This window comes from Bos javanicus, chromosome 8, assembly GCF_032452875.1.
Source record: "Bos javanicus breed banteng chromosome 8, ARS-OSU_banteng_1.0, whole genome shotgun sequence".
Classification (NCBI taxonomy): domain Eukaryota; kingdom Metazoa; phylum Chordata; class Mammalia; order Artiodactyla; family Bovidae; genus Bos; species Bos javanicus.
In genome coordinates this window covers 86,591,042-86,612,562 of record NC_083875.1, presented here as the reverse complement: position 1 = coordinate 86,612,562, position 21,521 = coordinate 86,591,042, and the positions used below count along the sequence as shown (strand labels likewise).

At 43.1% G+C, this 21,521-nt stretch overlaps 1 protein-coding gene and 1 long non-coding RNA gene across 4 annotated transcripts in view; both read right to left on the bottom strand.

Moving 5' to 3' along the window:
• The window catches only part of ROR2 (receptor tyrosine kinase like orphan receptor 2), a 245,874-nt gene that overhangs the window by 207,172 nt on the left and 17,181 nt on the right, over positions 1-21,521 (bottom strand). The gene's annotated exons all lie outside the window — the stretch shown is intronic.
• LOC133253062 (uncharacterized) overlaps positions 1,917-21,521 on the bottom strand; it is a 34,947-nt gene continuing 15,342 nt past the window's right edge. Inside the window, exons 2-3 of the long non-coding RNA XR_009738162.1 lie at positions 7,826-8,049; positions 1,917-3,943 (exon numbers count right to left, since the gene is read on the bottom strand). This is a non-coding gene — a long non-coding RNA (uncharacterized LOC133253062). The remainder of the gene's footprint in view (positions 3,944-7,825; positions 8,050-21,521) is intronic.

Below are 21,521 nucleotides of genomic sequence, written 5' to 3'. Positions count from 1 at the left end.
TGAATCTGTAGGTCACTTTTGGTAGTATGGACATTTTAACAATATTACTTCTTCCAATCCATGAACATGGGCTATCTATTTGTGTCTTCTTCTTCATTAACATTTTCAATAAATAGATCTTTCACCTCCTTGGTTAAAGTTTTTTCTAGGGATTTTATTCTTTTGATCCAATTGTAAATGGAATTATTTCCTTACTTTCTCTGAGAGTTTGTTAGTAGCGTATAGAAAGGTAATCAATTTTTATATGCTGATTTTGTATCCTGCAACTTTGCCGAATTTATTAGTTCTAACAGTTTTTGGTAGAGTCTTCAGGGTTTTCTACATATAATATCATGTCATCTGCAAACAGTGAGTTTTACTTCTCCCTTTCCAATGTGGATTCTTTTTATTTCTCTTTCTCGCTTAACTGCTCTATATCTTCCAATATTATGCTGAATAAAAGTGGAGAGAGTGGGCATCCTTTTCTTGTTCCTGATCTTAAAGGAAAAGCTTTCAGTTTTTCACTGTCAAGCATGTGTGCTACCTGTGGGCTTGTCATACATGGCCTTTATAATGTTGATAAAGTCCCTTTATATTCTGTTAAAAGTTCTTATCATAATCAAATATTGAATCTTTTCAAATGCTTTTACTGTATCCATTGAGATGATCGTATGATTTTTTTTATCCTTCATTTTTGTTAATATTTACAACACTGTTATGCATTCACTATGGGGCTTCCCTGGTGGCTCAGTGAGGAAATAATCTGCCTGCAAAGCAGGAGACTGCCGCAATACAGGAGACCTGGTTTTGATCCCTGGTTCAGGAAGTCTCCCTAGAGAAGGAAATGGCAACCCACTTCAGTATTCTTGCCTGGGAAAATCCCATGGACAGAGGAGCTTGGCAGGCTACAGTCCATAGGGTCACAAAGAATCGGACATGACTGAGCAACTAAACCACCAACCAGCACCATGCATTCACTACAGACGTTTCTTCAAATAAATATCTGGGACAAAGGAGGGAACAAGCCCTTGCTGGTCTCCTCACTATGACTCCAACCAACTCTGTCACCTGCCCCTTTTAAAAATAGATAAAACTCAGTGTTCTAAACACAGGCTCTCTTTGAAAGTACATATTCCAATTGTTAAATGTAGACAGGATGATGGAAGTACAAAGCCACTTGATCAAAAATCATGGAATTACTTTGGTTGGTAAGATCATTGGACAAACCATGACAAGAAACAGGATTTTATTGTACTCACGAAGTATCTCCCTGCAGGAGAAAGAGAGACTAAGGTACTAATCAAAAAGAAAAAAATTAGAAACTGTCCAGTGAAGAGATCTGGCAGATATGACCTTAAGCAAGTGATCCCACTAACCTCTCCAGCAGAGGGACATGTGGACATAATGCACCTATGGATATATAATACCTCATCACTTCTGTTCTCTTCCTGCCAAAAATACATCACCTGAATCTAAGCATAAGAAAACAAACAAACCCAAATTGAAAGACATTGTACAAAAGTACTGACCAGTGCTCTTCAAGAGTGTTAAGGTCAATAAGAGCAAGGCAGTACTAAGGAACTGTCACAGATTTTAAAAGAAGAAGGAAATGTGTGACTCAAATGAAATGCAGAATCCTGGGTTGGATCCCAGACGAAAAGCAGACATTAATGAAAAAACTGGCAAGATTTATTAAGGCTTATGGCTCAATTACAGTTTTACGTCAAGTTAATTTCCTATTTGGGGCGTTTAGGGGGGGTGCACTGAGTCTTTGTTGAGGCACGAGGGGTTTCTCTAGTTGTGGCTCATGGGTTTAGCTGTCCAGCAGCACATGGGATGTTAGTTCCCCACCCAGGAGTCAAACCCTCACACCCTGCATTGGAAGGCAATTCTTAACCACTAGACCACCACAGAAGTTCCTTAATTTCCTAGCCATGGATTTCTTTTCTAAGCTATTTCCAAACCCTACTCTGTCCTGGCCAGTCAATGCTTTCACAAGCCTTGAGAGTTTAAGAAATCTGATTTTTGTAAAGCTTTCATACATTAGATAACATAAACATTACAGGACAGAAGGTAGAATAACGGGTGCCAGGAGCTAGGCGGGGTGAGGGGAATGGGAAATTAGTGTTTAATTCATAAGGTTTCAGTTTACACACTGAAAATAGCTCTTGAGATGGATGATGGTGATGCTGGCACAACAATGTGACTGTCCTTAACACTACAGCTGCCACCACCCAGGTGCCTACCTGTGTGTTTACCACAGCCTGGCCTAGGAAAAAGGGAAGCTGCAGACATAAAGCTCTGTAAAATTAAGTCAACTTCAAGTTCCAAAGCTAAGAACTCAGGCACAAACTAGCCTCATTTTAACTCATTAGGTCTGCTTGTAGCTTGATAAATTTTATTTTTCCTAACAAATATAATACAACAATATCTCAAAGTATCTACAGAGAGTTTAAGGCTCCAATAAAGTTCAGTTTTGTTCAGCAAATCAGTCACTAGAATGAGTCTAAATTCCTGAGAGATATGCATACAGTACAACTCTATTCTTGTCCAGCAGTTAGGATGTTTGGGGCTCTAAATATGACAAAAAAAAAATCTTAACCATAAGGGTCTTTAGGAAGAGATCTGCCTAAGGGAGGGGTCCAGTGACATCATTGAAGCCTAAGGTTCTATCTGTTCATCCCATCATGTTTAGCAATGAGCTTTCTATCCTCCTGTTGATCACTTCACAGTCACAGAAGGTAGCTCTAGGGATCACATCACCTACCAGTAGTAAAGGAGAGACAGTGGCCAAAGGCCTTCTCTAATAGTCTCTCCTTATTCCTGTAAGAAGCCCCTCCTTCCCTCACATCTCATTGGCCAGAACCAGGAGATGGACTGGTCCCCAACCAATCACTGGTTCTGTCCCCAACCAAGCACAGACAAATGTGCTTGCCGTGACAGGTCCAGGTGGATGAAGCCAGAGGCCCACTCAGCTCAGGACACCTGAACATAGGCTGCAAGAAGGAGGCTAGGAGATGCAAAGGGCAGGCTGCTGGCCTGTGTCCCACTCAGGACACCTGAACATGGGCTGCAAGAAGGAGGATAAGGCAGGCATCAGAAAAGGTAGGAGAAGCCCTCCTACAGGACTTAATCCTCCTATTTCTATCGTTGGTTTCTGGATCAAAACATCACAAGTCTATTCAACACCCCTACTTAAGAGCCAATCGGCCACCATATTTTATATCCATAGGTGCCTCCACCATCTGTGTCAGAACATCCCCATTCCCCTACAGTAGCATCTGACCTCAGGACTGCTTCTAGGATAAACAACTGGCCATTCAAACACAGGGGCCATCATCCTGGGAACAGTGGCAGTGGCTTTCCACACCTGGCATTTCCAGGCTCTGACATCTCAATGCCAGCTCAGCAGCCAGCCTGTGTCGGCCCCTTTGTGGCAGAGAAGGACGAATCCAAGGTTTCCCAGCCTCCTCCTCACACAGGGTCATACAGTTGATACAAGACTCTGACCACCACTTATGGCCCCCAACTGACATCCTGTACATGTGGCCTGCCAAAAGTGGTTCCTTCTAATTGGAATCTGTTCTCTCTCTCTGGCACCCTTGGGAAGAAGGTCAATACAATTCTCTTTCCCTTTGGGGAAATGAGGCAGGGGATGCAAAGGGCAGGCTGCTAGCCTAGAACTCAGTGTCTGGTAACTCTTCACATCTCTTCCTCAGTCATATCACAGCATCTGTTAACAGAGGCTCTAAGAGCTCAGTCTCACAATGGACTGTGCCCAGGGGGTCTGAAGTCATGTCTTGGCTACAACTGGCTCCACTCAGGACAGCAACGAGAAGGAGGGCAGGGAGCCTCTTCCCAGGAGCCACTGCTGATTTGATAAAATCATGGAAAGTTGTTTCCTCAGCCAGTAATCATCTCGGCACCTGGAACTCTTCCATGGTCTTGCCAGATGTCCATAACTCTGGAATGAAATTAGAAACTTGAAGTCATGAATAATCTCACATGATTTTTAAGTCCCATTATTTTTGCTCAGGGGACGCTTCCATGACTTTTCTGTCAGTGAATCCTGTCATCCAGCCAAGTATTTCCTATGTGCAATGCCCAGCCTGTGAATGCTCAGTCAGCAACCAGCCCATCTCACCGCTTCCCTGCTCCTTCCCTAAAGCCTCAGCTGGGCACCTCCCTCCTGCAGAGTAACCCTGAGGAACTCTGGCCTCCAGCCACTCCTGCCCCTCACCTCACAAGCCCTCCTTCACCCAACTGCCAACATCTTCTAGACTTCAAAACCAAAAACCCACCTTTAAATTCAGACTTGTAACCATCAGCCATCCTATCCCATCTGTCTGCATTAAAATGCAGTCATGATTTTCCTTATGGTTCAGATACCTCAGTCAGTAAAGAATCCCCCTGCAACGCAAGAGACTGCCTGTGATGCAGGAGACTTGGGTTCTATTCCCGGGTCAGGAAGATCCCCTGGAGAAAGAAATGATGACCCATCCCAGTATTCTGGCCTGGGAAACACCTCAGTCAGAGGAGCCTGGTGGGCTACAGTCCATGGGGCTGCAAGAGTCAGACACGACTGAGTGACTAAACCACCACCACCATAATACTTCAGATCTCAAGCAAAGAGCCAAATAAATGATAATCACTGTGCTTGGGGGCCTTTCCCAAGCCCTGATAAGAGGTATTTCATAAAGTCTTTAATAAAGATTTTTAAGAGAAACTTAGCAACACTCTTTAGAATGCAAAACCTCATTACATAAGTGACAGAGAACTACTGCTTTCTCTGAAGAAACAAAGGAGAAAAAGAACCACAGGTGGCCACCAGCATGGTAGGAAGACCCTCTCAAGTTCTTTAAAAAGAACAAGCTTCACTTGGTTCCAGGTTTTCCCATTCTCAGATGGAAAATAACTGCCGCCTCTGAGTCTCAGCAAACAAATAAAACCACAAGACACTGTGTCTTCCATAATTCTCTAGTTTTTTACTCCTTCCCAGTGGCTCCAAAATTAATTCCAGTGTTTATTCAACTGTTGCTTATCTGTTTCATCACCCACCATCCGGTGACGGTCATTAATTTCCTCCTGACCCCACTGCATGCCTCCCACTTTCTTGAACAGTTAAGAGCAACACTTCAGCTCAGCCATTTGGGGTCTGTTGTGGATTTCAAATTCCCTCTGCAAATGGGATCTGTGTGCTGCCCTTCATGCTGTTATGTGCCCCTCCTCCACTGGTCTGTGTAGGTTTCTAAACTCTTGACCCACTGTGATCTAAAAATCAACTCAGGAAAGAGGCTCCAAAACCCAGATACTTGGGGGTGGGGGAAAGACATCTGGGGAGAAGCTATCATGAAAGATGAGCTGTGTTCCAGAATTGTGAGAACTAAATATGTGTTGTTTATGAGCAGCCTGACTTAACGGTATTCTTTTATAGAAGCTTGTACGGACTAAGACAGAGGTGGAATGCCAAATTTGGTTTCTGAGCCATAGTTTGCTGACCTCAAACTATTTTGACGGATTCACATTAATAAATACATTTTACTCCTGGCCCAGTATATATTTACATGTATGTATTTAAAACAAAGTCTAGCAAAGACAAAATTTTCCTGACTATGTGCAATGTACCCCAATATCTTCCATCTGCATCAATTTTATTTATTTAAATAAAACAAAACTTACTAAATTGATTATAAACAGTACCCCCTCAAAAGAGAAAGATGTGTTGTGAGGAAGTATGATTAATGCCAAGGCTCGGGACACTGCTCCTTATTGCCAGGTGGCAAAGCCCTGTGCCCTCACCGTTAGAGGTAGCACTGTGCCAACCTCCTGAACCTCTGATTAAAAGAGCCCTCTGTGCTGAAAGAGACAGATGAGCTAGAAACACTAGAAAACTGCCCAAGAGGGCCTGGGTACTCAACACCTGCCCACTCGCCCCACCCCCAACCCCATCTTCCTCCTCGGCAGGCAGACCCCACTGAACTGCAAGACAGATGGGCCAGCTACCCTCTGCACCACAAAGGACTCATATGACACTCAGAAAGTGCCCAGAGGTAGTTTCAAAAAGTTAGACTGGGTCTCTTAAACAACAAGAGAATCTATCCAAAAGATAGGAAATAACAAGTGCTGATGAGGATGTGGGGAAATTGGGCCCTCAGACACTGCTAGGAGGGGGATGTAAAATGCTGTGGACTCTACATAAAATCTGGAAGTTCCTCAAAATGTTCAACACAGAATAACTATATGACCCTGTAATTCCACCCCCAGGAAGATACCCAAAAGAATGGAAAATGTGTGTTCACACAAAAACGGGTACATAAATGTTCATAGTGGCATGAGTCCCGATAGCCAAAAAGTGGAAATACATCAAATGTCCATTCGCTGATAAATAAATAAAACATGGTATTTCCAAACAATGGAATACATCTGGCAGTAACAAGGAATGAGTAGTGACCCAGGTGGAACAGCATTAGTGATGAGTCATGATGATACCATGGTTCCTTCATAGGATGTGTGCACCTAACCTCTGTGGTCTCCCTCCCCAAACCCACAAGCCCAGACTAATTATAAGAAAAACACTGGACACACCCTAATTGAGGGACACTAACTGACCACTACTCAAAACTGTCATGGTCATCCAAAACAAATCTGAGAAACTGTCACGGTCAAGAGGAGCCTAAGGAGATCTGAGGCTAAAAGGAATGTGGGATATCCTGAAACAGAAAAAGGTCATTAAGTACAAACTAAGAAATATGAATACAGCATGATCTTCAGTCTGATTCATTAGTTGTGAGAAATGCACTGTCCTCACACAAGATGTTAATAATTAGGGAAATTGAGTGTGCAGTATTTGAAAACTCTCTGGACTATATTTGCATTTTTTCTATAAATTTAAAATTGCTCTTAAACAAAAAACTTTATTTTAATTTAGAAAAGGAACCAAGTACTGATACGATGTTTGACATGAGCAAACCTTGAAAACATAATGCCGGATGAAAGAAGACGTCAGAAAAGGCCACCTATTCTACTATTCCATTTATATAAAATATCCCAAACAGGTAAATCCAAAGAGACAGGAAGCAGATGACTGGTTGCCAGGACCTGAGATGCAGGGTTTCTTTTTAGGGTAATGAAAATGTTCTAAAATTGGCTGTGGTGATGCATACACAATTCTGTGAATTTACTAAAAACCACTGAATTTTTTAAATTTTTATGATATGTGACTCAGATAAAGCCATTAGTATTATTAAAAAGAATCTAACAAAGGAAAGATGAATCATACAAAACTGCTCTTATTTAACCTTTTTATAAACGAATGGACCTTATTTTTTGGACTAGTTTAAGTTTGCAGAAAAAAGGAGCAGCAAGTACCATATTTGCATGTAGTTCCCCTCCCACTGGACACCCTCAACTGATTTCTGTATTATCACCATCTTGTATGGCTATGGTACATTGGTTACAATTAATGAAACCATCCTGATACAATATTATTAACTAAAGTCCATAGTTACATTAGGGTTCATTCTTTGTGTTATTAATAGAAAGTTATAGGGGTTTTAACCAATGCCTAATTCCCAGGTGGCGCTAGTGGTAAAGAACACTCCTGCCAATGCAGGAAAAGTAGGTTCAATCCCTGGGTCCCAGGAAGATCCCTGGAAAAGGCAATGGAATCCACTTCAATACTTTTGCCTGGGAAATCCCATGGACAGAGGAGGCTGTCATGTACCTGCCATTATAGTATCAGTTCAGTCAGTTCAGTTCAGTTGTTCAGTTGTGTCTGACTCTCTGCAACCCCATGGACTGCAGCACACCAGGCTTTCCCTGTCTATCACCAACTCCCAGAGCTTACTCAAACTAATGTCCATTGAGTCCGTGATGCCATCCAATCATCTCATCCTCTGTCATCCCCTTCTCCTCCTGCCTTCAATCTTGACCGGCATCAGAGTCTTTTCCAATGAGTCAGTTCTTTGCATCTGGTGTCCAAAGTATTGGAGTTTCAGCTTCAGCATCAGTCCTTCCAATGAATATTCAGGACTGATTTCCTTTGGGACTGACTGGTTTGATCTCCAATCTCTGCAAGGAGATTATAGTATCATACAAAGTAATTTCACTGCCCTAAAAATTCATCCCTCCTTTCCTCCCTAACCCCTAACAACCACTGATGTTTTTACTGTTTCCATATTTTTGCCTTTTCCAGAACATCATATGGTTGGGATGAGTCTGTAGCCTTTTCAGACTGACTGCTTTCACGTAATGTTCAGCCATTTTCAATCCACAAAGGCAGCAACTCCATACTGTTCATTCTAACCTAATAGAATTATCTTCCTTTGGGTATTCACAAAATTACACACACACACACACAAATATCTGTGCACACACACTCACAACTGCTTACAAAGCAAGTCCCATCATTTCTTCTGACACTGACTGAGAAGCTAGGGGGCCGGAGCCCACCACAGAGGGGGCTTGGGGTACAGCAACGAGCAAGCCGGGTCACAGTCCTGTCCTCAGGGAGCTTCTGATTCAGAAGGGGAGCCAGGGCCCAGAGAGAGATCACACTATCCTTGGCCTGGGAGACCCCAAACAAGGATACAGACACACTGAAACTGGCATCTTCTGGGAGCAGCGCTGACCAGACAAATGTGGGGGACTTCTTAGATAGATGAGGCAGGCCCTGCAGGATGAGGATGTTGAGGGCACTCCCCATGTGGGGTGCTCAAGAGAGCATCTGGTCAGGTGAGAAGAAGCCAGAGAGGCCAGTGGGAAGCACCTCCCAATTGTGCCCCAGTCCAGGGGTCCCTCATCTCAGCTCAAATTCACCCAGTGATAACTGGATACAGCACAGAGCTTGTTGGTCAGGCAGCTTTACATCTAGAAATCTCAGTGCTGTATCAAACTGAAATCTGTTCCTCAATACTTCCTCGAAGCTATCTCACTGTTCACTTCCTACTGTTTCCCTCAGAGGCCAAAGCACACAGAGAAATGGCCAAGTTCTCACATGTGACAGATTTCAAGGGCCAAGAGTGGGCTGTCCGTAAATCTCCTTTAACTCTTCTCCATACATGGGGTTCCTGACCTCCAAACACTTTTCAGATGGTTTAAGATAAGATGCAGGAAAAAAATCCTCTACTAGCTTTCAAGAGAAGCTCTTTTAAAACATTATTTGGAAGCTAGAACATAGAACACTGCCATGTTTGCAGGATGAAAATGACCAGGGACAATCAATCTTACATGGTACAACCTCCTATCTTGTCAAAACAGGCACACGTGATGGGCTGCCCCTCAGTCCAATAGTTGTGATGGCTGGATGATATTGTGACTCCAAAAAAACAGTGACTTCCCATGCAGAAAGGGAATTGTATGGTATGTGTACTCTATCTCAATAATTCTGTCATTAAAATAAAAGGGGCAGGAAATGCCAGAAAATGTCCTGAGCACATAATTTGTGGTCAAATCTAACAGGTTTATTTTAATATAGCAGAAGCTGCTTTCATTACAGATGAACGAAGTTGAAAGAACAAACTGGGAAGAATTAGCAGTCAGCCTCTCTGGTCCCTGTCAGGCCCGTACACTGAGCTCAGTTGATTCCCAAGTCTTCCCCCAATCCCATCCCCAGATCTTTCCTGGATCCCCATTCCCAGATCTTCCCTGGATCCCATCCCCGGATCTTTCCTGGATCCATCCTGAGATCTTCCCTGGATCCCCAACCCCAGATCTTCCTGGATCCCCAACCCCAGATCTTCCCTGGATCCCATCCCCAGATCTTCCCTGGATCCCCAACCCCAGATCTTCCCTGGATCCCATCCCCGTATCTTCCCTGGTTCCCCAACCCCAGATCTTCCCTGGATCCCATCCCCATATCTTCCCTCGATCCCCATCCCCAGATCTTCCCTAGATCCCATCCCAAGATTTTCCCTGGATCCCATCCCCAGATCTTCCCTGGATCCGCATTCCCAGTTCTCCCTGGATCCCATCCCAAGATCTTTCCTGGATCCATCCTGAGATCTTCCCTGAACCATCAACCCCAGATCTTCCCTGGATCCCCAACCCCAGATCTTCCCTGAATCCCATCCTCAGATCTTCCCTGGATCCCATCTCCAGAGCTTCCCTGTAATCCACAGCATCACTCTCTGGAGTCTACATCCCCTGTTGACCTGATTTTACAGGCCCTTCCTCTCAACATAACCACTGTTTTCAATTTTACATTATTTTAAAATGTATGTAGGCCAGCTTCCCAAACACACAGGAAAATCTCTAAGGACAAATCATGAATGAACTTCTTCATGTGGCCAGGACAGCACTTTGCTCTTAAATGGGCATTCAATAAGCGTTCCTTATAGCTACTGACATAATTAGAGTTTTTACACAAGATCCCTTACTTCTAAATCGCTGATTTCTCAGACAACCAGAATTCCTTGGCCCAATTGTACAACATGATGTGCTCTGGATTTGTACATGAGCCTATTTTCCTTGAGTCCATTCTTTCTTTAAATACCAAATTCATCCTGTATAAATTCATATTAAAGCAAAGGCCAACTTATAAAAATAACAGTTCAATAAACCCACAGATCCCTCTGTGTCTCTGAGAACAGGACCATCTGAATAACTAACCCAAGATTTATAACCTTCCAAATATTATTCCTCCATCTCACTTCCAGTATTAACATTACTCAAAAATCTCAGAGGATCATTTCACATGTTTAACAGCCTCGTTTAATTTTTTTCTTCTTACCAAACATGAACCTGGGTTCCTACAATACTAATTTAGCTAAGTCTCCACATGAACTTATTTCCTTTGACAGTTGGCAGTGCAAATCCTATTCCAGCTGCTTCTTCCAGTGTGCTCAGGTCTCTAAGCCCGCCCGGTGGAGGTGGGGAGGTAGAAGAGGTGGATCCAGGCCCCCCAGCTCTTGGATTCTTCTTCTTCTGACCTCACTGGAAAGGCTTCTCTGTACCCCTTAGTCTGTTGTGCATTCCTGGGTGGAATTGAGGGAGAGAACAGACTGTGGGTTCCAACATTACAGAACAAGGATTTCCTGAAACATTTTTGGCAAGCTGGTTGGGACTGCTCTGAGCAGGCCTGGCCTCCACCCTACATCTGCCCCACTGAGACCACCTACCCTGAATATCCAAAAGTGACCAAAGGCTCCCCCCACAGCTCCCATAAACCCAATTCAACTCCTAATATTAAAGAGGACACTTGTATGTTAGATGAAAGTTTTAAGAGATATTTCTCTTTTTTAGTAACTCCTGAAACACTGAAAAGAATCTAACCCTTAGTGAATTACACATGAGATTATATGGTGTTATTGTTAAGACCCAAATATTGATATAGAGCATACCATCTGATTCAAAAATTCTCGAACTATGATGTCCATTTTTTTTTCCTTTAACTTTAGGCCTTTGTTTGTGTTAAGAATAAGCACTGTGCTTTATCCTCCCACATGAGAATGCAGAGAGGGGAGAAGGGGGCAGAGGCCAGTGGAGGAGGCTGGCATTGCACTCACTCAGCAGTGAACACCTGCTGCATTTCAGGTGCCCTTCCAGGAGCCCGGGGGATACAGCCACAAAGGGAAGGAGGATCTCTGCCCTCGGGCTGGGAAACAGACAAAAAACGAACACATCATTAACAGATCAAGTAGATGGTACATTCAAACGGGACAGAGTCATAGACAAAATGGATAATGGAACCCAGTAAGAGCACCGAGGAGACATGTGAAGTGAACATAATTCAATTACTGTGGCCGCAATCAGATAAGAGCCAAGGGATGTGCCTCATTGGTTGTATCAAAACCACAGTTTGAATCTAGTTGCAAAATAAATGTGACATGGGTATGAAAAGTACAGAATAGAGTAAAAAATGATGTAATATCTTTGTATGGCGACATATCACAAGTAGACTTTGATCATTTTGAAATGTATAGAAATACTGAATTACTAACCATGTTGTAGGTCAATTATATTTCAAAAACAAATCCACAGTAAACCAGGTCAGATTTGCGATTACCAGTGGCAGGGGTGGAGGGAGAGGGAAGTGGATGTAGGTGGTCAAAAAGTCTAAACATCCAGTTATAAGATAAATAAGCAGTAGGGATGTAACTTACCACATGATAAATATAATTAACCGTGCTGTATCTTATATGAAAAAGTTAAGAGAATAAATCTTAAGCATGCTCATAACAAGAAAAAATATTTCTTTGTATGTCTTTAATTTTGTATCTATATGAGATGATGAATATCTGCTAAATGTATGACATGATTATCAAATCATTACCCTATATACCTTAAATTTATACAGTGTTGTATGTGAATTATAGCTCAATAAAACTGGAAGAAAAAAATGTTTTGAAAAATAGAATAAATAGGCTTTGACATTTGTTAAAGTATAATGGCTTAAACTGAAATGTGTAAGTTAAAATTAAAAGAAAATCATCAGGGAAATATAAGTTTGAGGTTTTCTATAAAGTACTTCCTCAGTTACTAAAATATAGAACAAGCTAAGACTGACGTTGGCCAGATGCTCCAGACGTTAGCCAGCATCAGATGGCTCTTAGACCTACACCACAATCCCACTCCTAGGTATACCCAAGAGAGATGAAAACTGTCTGTGTGACGGAAATGTGTCTGTGGGAATCCACACCGACTTCTCCAATCTTCTTCTTTGCAATCCTGTGAGAAACAGTTTCAATAGTAACTGTATGATGTCCACACTAAGTGTTTCATGTTAAGCACACTTAAACAAGGGCTTCCCTCATAGCTCAGTTGGTAAATCATCTGCCTGCAACGCAGGAGACCTGGTTCAAGTCCTGGGTCAGGAAGATCCCCTGGAGAAGGAAATGGCAACCCACTCCAGTATTCTTGCCTGGAGAATCCCATGGACAGAGGAGCCTGGCGGGCTCCATGGGTCCATGGGATCACAGGAGTCCGACACGACTTAGCGACTAAACCACCACCACCACACTTAAATAATGCTTTAAGAACCACTGGATGGAAATTTTTTCCAAAGCCTGTTGACTCATCCGTGGTAGCATTTCCTCTCCCAGCAAGCTGGGCAAGTCAGCCCTGTGGCTGAGCAAGGCAGCCTGGTCCCAGCCCTCCTTCCCGGGTGCACAGCCCTCAGCTCCTCCAAGCACGGTCCCCCACGTATGCACTCCTCCAGGGCTCTGTGGGACATGGCCTCCCTTAGCCCCACCAAGCACTCTTGCCCAAGACATCTCCACTTGCACATAAAGTCACTCCTTCACATCAGAGGCTTCTTCCCAATTGGAAAAAAAAAAAAAACACTAATAATAACATTAAAGGGGATGTTGTTACACAGAGATACCTGATGTATGTTGTTGAATAAACTGACAAATTAGCATCTCCCAGGCATACGGCAGGTGCTCAAAAACTGACTGGCTGGAATGATGGCAACAAGAGAACACAGTGCAGAGCAGCGCTGCCCAGCAGAAATCTTCCTGGTGATAACAATGCTCTGTATTTGCATGCCTACAATGGTAGCCACCAGCCACCTGTAGCTGTCGAGCACTTATGCTTGGCTGACGAGCTCCATCTGTAATCTTATTTTTAATGGATTTAAACCAAGTAGCCGCATGCAATTAGTGGCTACCTAGGGCAGCTACAAAACAATGCACACCCCAGGCATCCTGAAATTATATTTCAGAAATGTCCAAGATAACAAAATTTGCAGCTAGTGAATTTAGGTCTTGAGGAGAGAAACGGTTATGGAGACCACAGCCTGGGGAAAAGATCTGAACACTTTCTAAAATTTATATTAAAAGCATTGAAGACAGCCCATGGGAGGATGACAAACATTATATTTTTCCTAAGTAATCAATGTCTTATAATTAATTTCAGGCTGACAGCAGTGACTTTAATACTTTAATCCTGACCTAGTTTTATCAAAGCATGTATAAATTTGTGACTTAGTAACAATAACATACAGGGACTTCCCTGGTGGCCCAGTGGTTAATAATCCACCTTGCAATGCAGGGGTTATCAATTCAATCCCTTGTCTGGGAACTAAGATCCCATATGCAGAGGAGCAACTAAGCCTGGGCATTGCAACTACTGAGCCCCCACTCTCCGGAGCACACAAAGGTCCCACATGATGAACGAAGATCCTGCATGCCACAACTAAGATTCAATGCAGCCAAATAAATAAACATTTTTTAAAACAACAATAACGTACATACAAAAGAGCACATTTTCTGGACAGTAAGCCTCTTCAACAGGCATATCTTTGCAATTTGTGAGTCAGAGCCCAGAAATGGAGGGCCACCAGGATTCTGTAGGTGGCAAAAATGTCAGATGAACTGCCCTCTATGATGCCTACTGAGAGAACTGAAGATGGTCTCAGAGTATGTGAGTGCCTTTCTCTCCCCCAAATTTTCCAGGAGGCTCTGCTTTCACACATTTCCATCACACACCACACTTTGACCCATGGGCTGCTGACACCCTTAATTTTCCTCTGCAACTCATCTTGGCCACACCACTGACCACTAATCCTTCCCAGTTCTTCTCAGACCACTGTCCCGCCACCCATCTGCACTGTGGACAAATGGCCCAGCATTCCACACAGCTGGGGCTTTAGTCCTCTGCGGTAGCTGACCACAGCACCTCCCTTCCTTTCTTCTTCGTCCCATCCCCAACACCAGGACTCCTGCAGTTAGGCTAGAGATTGCCTGGTGGTCCCTGTGGTGGAGGAGAAGGAAGAAAGGGCAGAAGGAAAGTGACTTCGGTTTTAATCCCTTCGTGATGAGTGACACCCTCGAGGCTAGGGGCCTCTGCCAGGCTCTTTCTGGCCCCGGTGCACTACGAGAATCACAACCGCTGTTTCTCAAACTTCTGCATACCTCAGACTCTCCAGGAGGGCTTCTTAACACACAGAGTGTGGAACCCGCACCCAGACTTTCTGATCACGGAGATTCTAGGGCGAGTCCAAGAACTCACATTCCTAACGTGCTCCCGGGTGCTGCTGGTGATGCCGGCCCAAGGACCACACTGAGACAATCCCTGCCTTTTCCTGGAAAAGGACACCCTGGCAGCATCTTGCATCTGTTCACCTTGCAGACATAACAGACACAGCCCTTGGGAGCACATTTCCCCAAGATACAGCCTTCCACTAATGAGACCAAAGCCCCCACCCCCAGGTGTGCTGCATCCTCACCCCGGTGGGCTCACTGAGCCAGGTCTTCAGAAATGCTCTTGGCTTCTGGTCTGTGTACACACACACTTGCTTGCTTTTGGTGCCCAGCATAAATACCCACTTCTGCTCAAACTTATGACTCTTTTCCACATGAGCATCAATTCCCAGTTCCCTCTCTGTGACTCTTCCCTGACCCCAAATGCGTGCATAAACCTAAGTTTCTTGGATGGCATCAAATCTACAGACACATGCAGCCAGGCAGTACACAAGAACTCAAACATGGAATAATCACAGTCCTATATTAGGAGTGGCGGTCAGAGATGAAACCTGGCTCACTGAACCTACTCATTCCATGGAAAGCGGGGAGAAGACTCCAACGTGGACACTACTCTGGGTTCAACAGTGATGGAGGCCTGGGCAGAAAAGCCAGCAATAGGACCTTGAAGAAAGGCCTTTCCTCTTTGTGAGAAACAAGTAACTTGACTTCCAGGCACCCTGCCTAATTTCTCCTGCAACTAATTGCTATACCTAAGATATCCTGTATCTATCCTTCCAAGAAGAATTTAAAACATATCAACAGGGGGTGAATTTTCAAACTTAAAGTCTTCATCATGACCACTGGTCATCACTGCCATGAGATATAGAAATCCAGAGTCTGCCTGCAATGCAGGAGACCCAGGTTTGATCCCTGGGACCCACTCCAGTATTCCTGCCTGGAGAATCCCATGGACAGAGGAGCCTGGCAGGCTACAGTCCATTGGGCTGCAGAGAGTCAACAAACCTGGTACCAAAGGACATGTACTGTATGACTCTACTTAGACGAGATACCCAGAAGGCAAATTCCTAGAGAAAGAAAGTAGCATGGTGGGTGCCTAGGGCAAGGGGAGAGGGCAGTCAGTGTTTAACTGGGGACAGAGTTTCAGCTGTGCAAGATGAAAATGTTCTGGAGATGGACGATGATGATGTTCACACAACAGTGCGAGTGTACTTAATGCCGCTGGCCCGTGCACTTGAAAATGGTGTCAAGTTGGTAAACTCTATGTTATGGGTATTTTACCACAATTTTAAAATGTGAAAAATAATCAGTTTTTCTTAAAAAGAGTAATATACCACAGAAGTTGGTGAAATGGCTCTGTTTTCCCCCATCTCACAGGCCAGACTTAGCCTAACAGAGCAAAGTAGTCCTTTTCAGACCACACCTATTGCATCAACACTCACTGCGTGCCGTGTGTGCTTAGTCACTCAGTCGTGTCTGACTCTTGCAAGCCCATGACTGTAGCCCGCCAGGCTCCTCCATCCATGGGATTCTCCAGGCAAGAATACTGCAGTGGGTTGCCATGCCCTCCTCCAGGGGATCTTCCCGACCCAGGGATCAAACCCAGGTTCCCTGCTTTGCAGGCACATTCTTTACTATCTGAGCCACCAGAAAGGTAGGTGGTAAATTCTTCTTTCCATAAAATCCCACAGGTACAATCACTGACACACCCGTGACCCATCACTGGCTGCCCACTGACCCGTGGTGGGCAAAGGAAAAGAGGTCAGTGGGTTTCCCTCAACATAGTCATCATGAAGAGCACCTCTCCAGAAAGCAGGATCCTGACCCTGCCACCCCACAGGCATGTCTCTGGACAGGTCATGCTGCCTCTCTCTGCCTCAGTTTTCTCATCTGTAAAAGGGACTAATAATAGCACCTGTCTTAGTGATTGTCCTAGTGAAGGTTATCATTACTTATGGGACAATTCTAAAGTGCACAGAGCTGCCCTTGACCCAAAACAAGCACTGAAGAAAGCTTCTGACAGCAAGAGGAATCATACACTGCTTTGTACTGCGAGTAGACAGCCTTCCTGAGCAATCCCATCAGAGCATAAGGTTTAACTGGAAGCCTTACAAACAATCTGGATACCGTAGCCACGTTCCATCCAGTTTAACTAGAACCTTAAGCAGGGAGGAAGAAACCCAAATGCCATAGGTTAAGGCTCCCCAGAAAAGCAGAGATTCTCATTAGAGTCACTGGAGACATTTGTACATGACATAGATCCCACTATAGATAAATGAAGAGCTCCATCAGTGAGTCCATCTCACAGGCAAGGTTGAAAATCACACAGAGGGAGTCGAGGGGACAAAAGATGGGCCAGCAGACAACAGAAGCTGAGACACAACATACCACAAGTGGTGCCCCAGAGAATACAGAAAACAAACAGCAACAAAAAATGCACACATTCAAAAGTATGACAGATGAAAATGAACTGAAATAAAGGAAGAGTTAATTAGGCCCCAAGAAAAATGGCAACAGATTATTGGGTACACTTTTGGGGTACAAGCTGATAAAGTTACTCAATTTCAAGAATTCATATTTTCCTAGTAAATCTTTGACCTGCTTTTTTACCTTCTAGTAACTTGGGATTAGATACGTTGTTACATAAAGGGCTTCCCAGGTGGCTTAGTGGTAAAGAATCTGCCTGTAGTGCAAGAAACACAGGTTCGCTGAGTCAGGAAGATCCCCTGGAGAAGGGCATGGCAACCCACTCCAGTATTCTGGCCTGGAGAACCCCATGGACAGAGGAGCCTGGCAGGCTACAGTCCACAGGGTCTCAAAGAGTCAGACACGACTGAAACAACTTAAGCATGCACACATGCACTCACATCAAAGCCAAAGAGAACAAATCAAACAAAAGGGAGAGCAAAAGGAAGCACTGAAAATAGAAAATGTAACCCCAAAAGACAACAGATTTAAGGCCGTATTTCAATAAACATAATAGAGGAAAACTTGTTATCTAGAAGAAAAGGACAATCAGGATCAAAACCCAAATAAAGCTATTCATTATAGTTAAAATAGCTATCTAAACCAAACAGCTAGGAAGCAGAAAAATCTTTAGAAACAAAGACTTACTAGACAACTAAGAACAAAAAAAAAAATCACATACTATTAACATATATGATTTAGAAAGAAGCAAAAAACAAGGAAGACACTTTTAAATTATTAAGGGTACAATCCTCAGTGAGGAACTTTCATTAATATATGTAGCAAATACCACAGTGCCCAAAAGATTGAAATAAAATCAGAGGTATAGACAGAAATAATAGCATAGAATACCAAATCTACCTCTCTGCCTTAGGCAAATAAAGAACACAGAAAGTAAAAATAAATTACTAATCAATTAGGTTGCTCTAAACCAAGATTTGGGCTCCAAAATCACTGCAGATGGTGACTGTTGCCATGAAATTAAAAGACGCTTACTCCTTGGAAGGAAAGTTATGACCAACCTAGATAGCATATTCAAAAACAGAGACATTACTTTGCCAACAAAGGTTCGTCTAGTCAAGGCTATAGTTTTTCCTGTGGTCATGTATGGATGTGAGAGTTGGCCTGTGAAGAAGGCTGAGCGCCGAAGAATTGATGTTTTTGAACTGTGGTGTTGGAAAAGACTCTTGAAAGTCCCTTGGACTGCAAGGAGATCCAACCAGTCCATTCTGAAGGAGATCAGCCCTGGCATTTCTTTGGAAGGAATGATGCTAAAGCTGAAACTCCAGTACTTTGGCCACCTCATGCGAAGAGTTGACTCATTGGAAAAGACTCTGATGCTGGGAGGGATTGGGGGCAGGAGGAGAAGGGGACGACAGAGGATGAGATGGCTGGATGGCATCACAGACTTGATGGAGGTGAGTCTGAGTGAACTCCGGGAGTTGGTGATGGACAGGGAGGCCTGGCGTGCTGCGATTCATGGGATCACAAAGAGTCGGACACGACTGAGCGACTGAACTGAACTGAACTGAAACCAAGATTATAGCTAAGTTCCCACTCTACATAAAAAATAATAACTGTATTTTTAAGCTATTGCTGCTGCTGCTGCTGCTGCTAAGTTGCTTCAGTCGTGTCCGACTCTGTGCGACCCCATAGATGGCAGCCCAGCAGGCTCCCGCGTCCCTGGGATTCTCCAGGCAAGAACACTGGAGTGGGTTGCCATTGCCTTCTCCAATGCATGGAAGTGAAAAAATAAAGTGAAGTCGCTCAGTTGTGTCCCACTCTCAGTGACCTCATGGACTGCAGCCCACCAGGCCCCTCCATCCATGGGATTTTCCAGTCAAGAGTACTGGAGTGGGGCGCCATTGCAAGAACATCCAATTCCCCAACACCAAAATACAGCAGACCACGCTCTCTATGAACAAAATGCAATGAAACTAGAAAATAACTTCCTGGAGGTCTTAAATGTTCTTCTTTACTCTTGAATTGCAGAGAAAATAAAAATTGAGATTAAAGACTATCTGGAAAATAACAACTTGTAACAAAATCTAAAAGCAGTAGCCAAAGCTACATGCATAGGAAAATGTATAACCTTAAAAAGTTGCCTTACTTATAATAAAAGTGTTCTAAGGTTCGTGTAGAAAACTAAATGTATAAAGCTATGATAATTAATTAAAAACAGGAAGACATTGAATGATCTCAAAATAAGACCAAACAAACATGGAATACCAAAAAAAAAAAGGCTGTTTGCCAACAACTGAAAAGGAACACGGTATTCAATAAAAGAGTTCAGGGCAACTCACTTCTCTGAGGAGAACAACTAAAGCTGGACCAAAATTCCATGTGAATGAAAGACTTAACCATAAAAAGTGTCGTAAAACTTCCTCAAAAAAGGTTAATTTTTTAAAATAATCTTGGAATGGAAAAGAGATTGCAATGTCTGACTCAAAACTCATACATAAAATAAAAGCTAGCTTAGCCTGACTCCATAAAACTTTCTGTGTGGAAACAATCATAAGCAATGTAAAAGGATAACCTGAGAAAGAAATATTTTCATACACTCTGGAATAGACCTAAAGAGTTTTAGAAGTCAGTGAAACAATTGAGAACAATGAGTTGAAAATTAGTAGAGAAAGCAAACATTTATTTCCCAGAAAAAAATAAATAAAAGACTTATGAAAACATTCAGCCCCATGGACAATTTTTAAAATGTCAATACAAAGAATTAACATGCCATTTCTCTGTTGCAGACTTAGTAGTATTAAAATGCCTGGCAATTTCCAGTGTTGGTCAGGACTTGGAAAAACCAGAGAGGCTCACACACCCTCGCTGCCACATAAATCACTGCCACCTTTGGGAAGTGCAACCTTGGAGAATCTATAAAAAAATCTGTATCATTACCTTGGACAAAGAGATTCACTTCTGGGAACTGACTCTACAGATACATAGTGTAGAGAAAATAAAAACGTATGTACAGATGTACCTGTAGCACTCTTTCCTGTAACAGTTAAAAATCAGAAGTATCCATCCATAGGAGACCAGTGAAATAAACGATGTGTATCCAAATGGCAGGTATTAACAAGGGATTTTTAAAAATGAGGTGCGCAGCATGCACTAAGATGGAAAGATCTGCAAGAACTACTGTTATAGCAAACCTCAGTTCAGTATGTAAGGTATAACCTCATTGTATACAAAAACAACTCAAGGATGCTACAACACGGATGAGCCTTGGAAACATTACGCTCAGTTAAAGAAGCCAAATACAAAGGCCATATAATGTATGATTCTTTTTATATGTCATTTCCAGTATAGGCAAATCCAGAGAGACTCTAAGTATCTTAGTGGTTGCAAGAGGCTGGGGATAGGAGTGAGAAGTCACTGCTAATGTAGGAGGTTTCCTTTGGGAGTGATGGCAATGTTCTAAAACCAACAGAGGTGATGGTTGCACAGCACAGTGAATGCACAAAATGCCACTGAATTGTACACTTAAGGTTAATTTTATGTTATGCACATTTTACCACAGTTTTTAAAAATAAACAAAAGAGATGCACAGACAAGCACGGGAACCCAGGAAATGTCTGGAAGTACAAAGACTGTGGGCCAAGCTCACCTGGGACCTTTGCAGGTCTTCCCTAGTGACTCAGAAGGTAAAGAATCTGTCTGCCAAGCAGGAGACCTGAATTTGATTCCCAGGTCAGGAAGACCTCCTGGAGAAGGGAATGGTTACCCACTCTAGTATTCTTGCCTGGAGAATTCTATGGACAGAGGAGCCTGGCAGTCTACAGTCCATGGGGTTGCAAAGAGTCGATCACGACTGAGTGACTAACACTTTTCTGCAGGGGAGGTGGAGGGTGGTTGAGAAGTGAGAAGGGCTTTTCATTTTATACCCTTCTCAGTTTTACTTTTTAAGTCATCACCATTTGTTACTGGGGGTTTTTTGTTGTTGTTTTTCTAGATCATTACTCAATTGAGGAATAAATGCATAACCCTGATTTAAAATGAAAACAGGAAATTCCCTGACCAGTGGTTTAGACTTTGTGCTTCCACTGAAGGCAACCTGGGTTCAATTCCTGGTCAAGGTACTAAGATACCCCAAGTTGTGCAACATGGCCAAAAAAAGAAAAAAATTAAAAGATAAAAAAATTATAAAGTAAA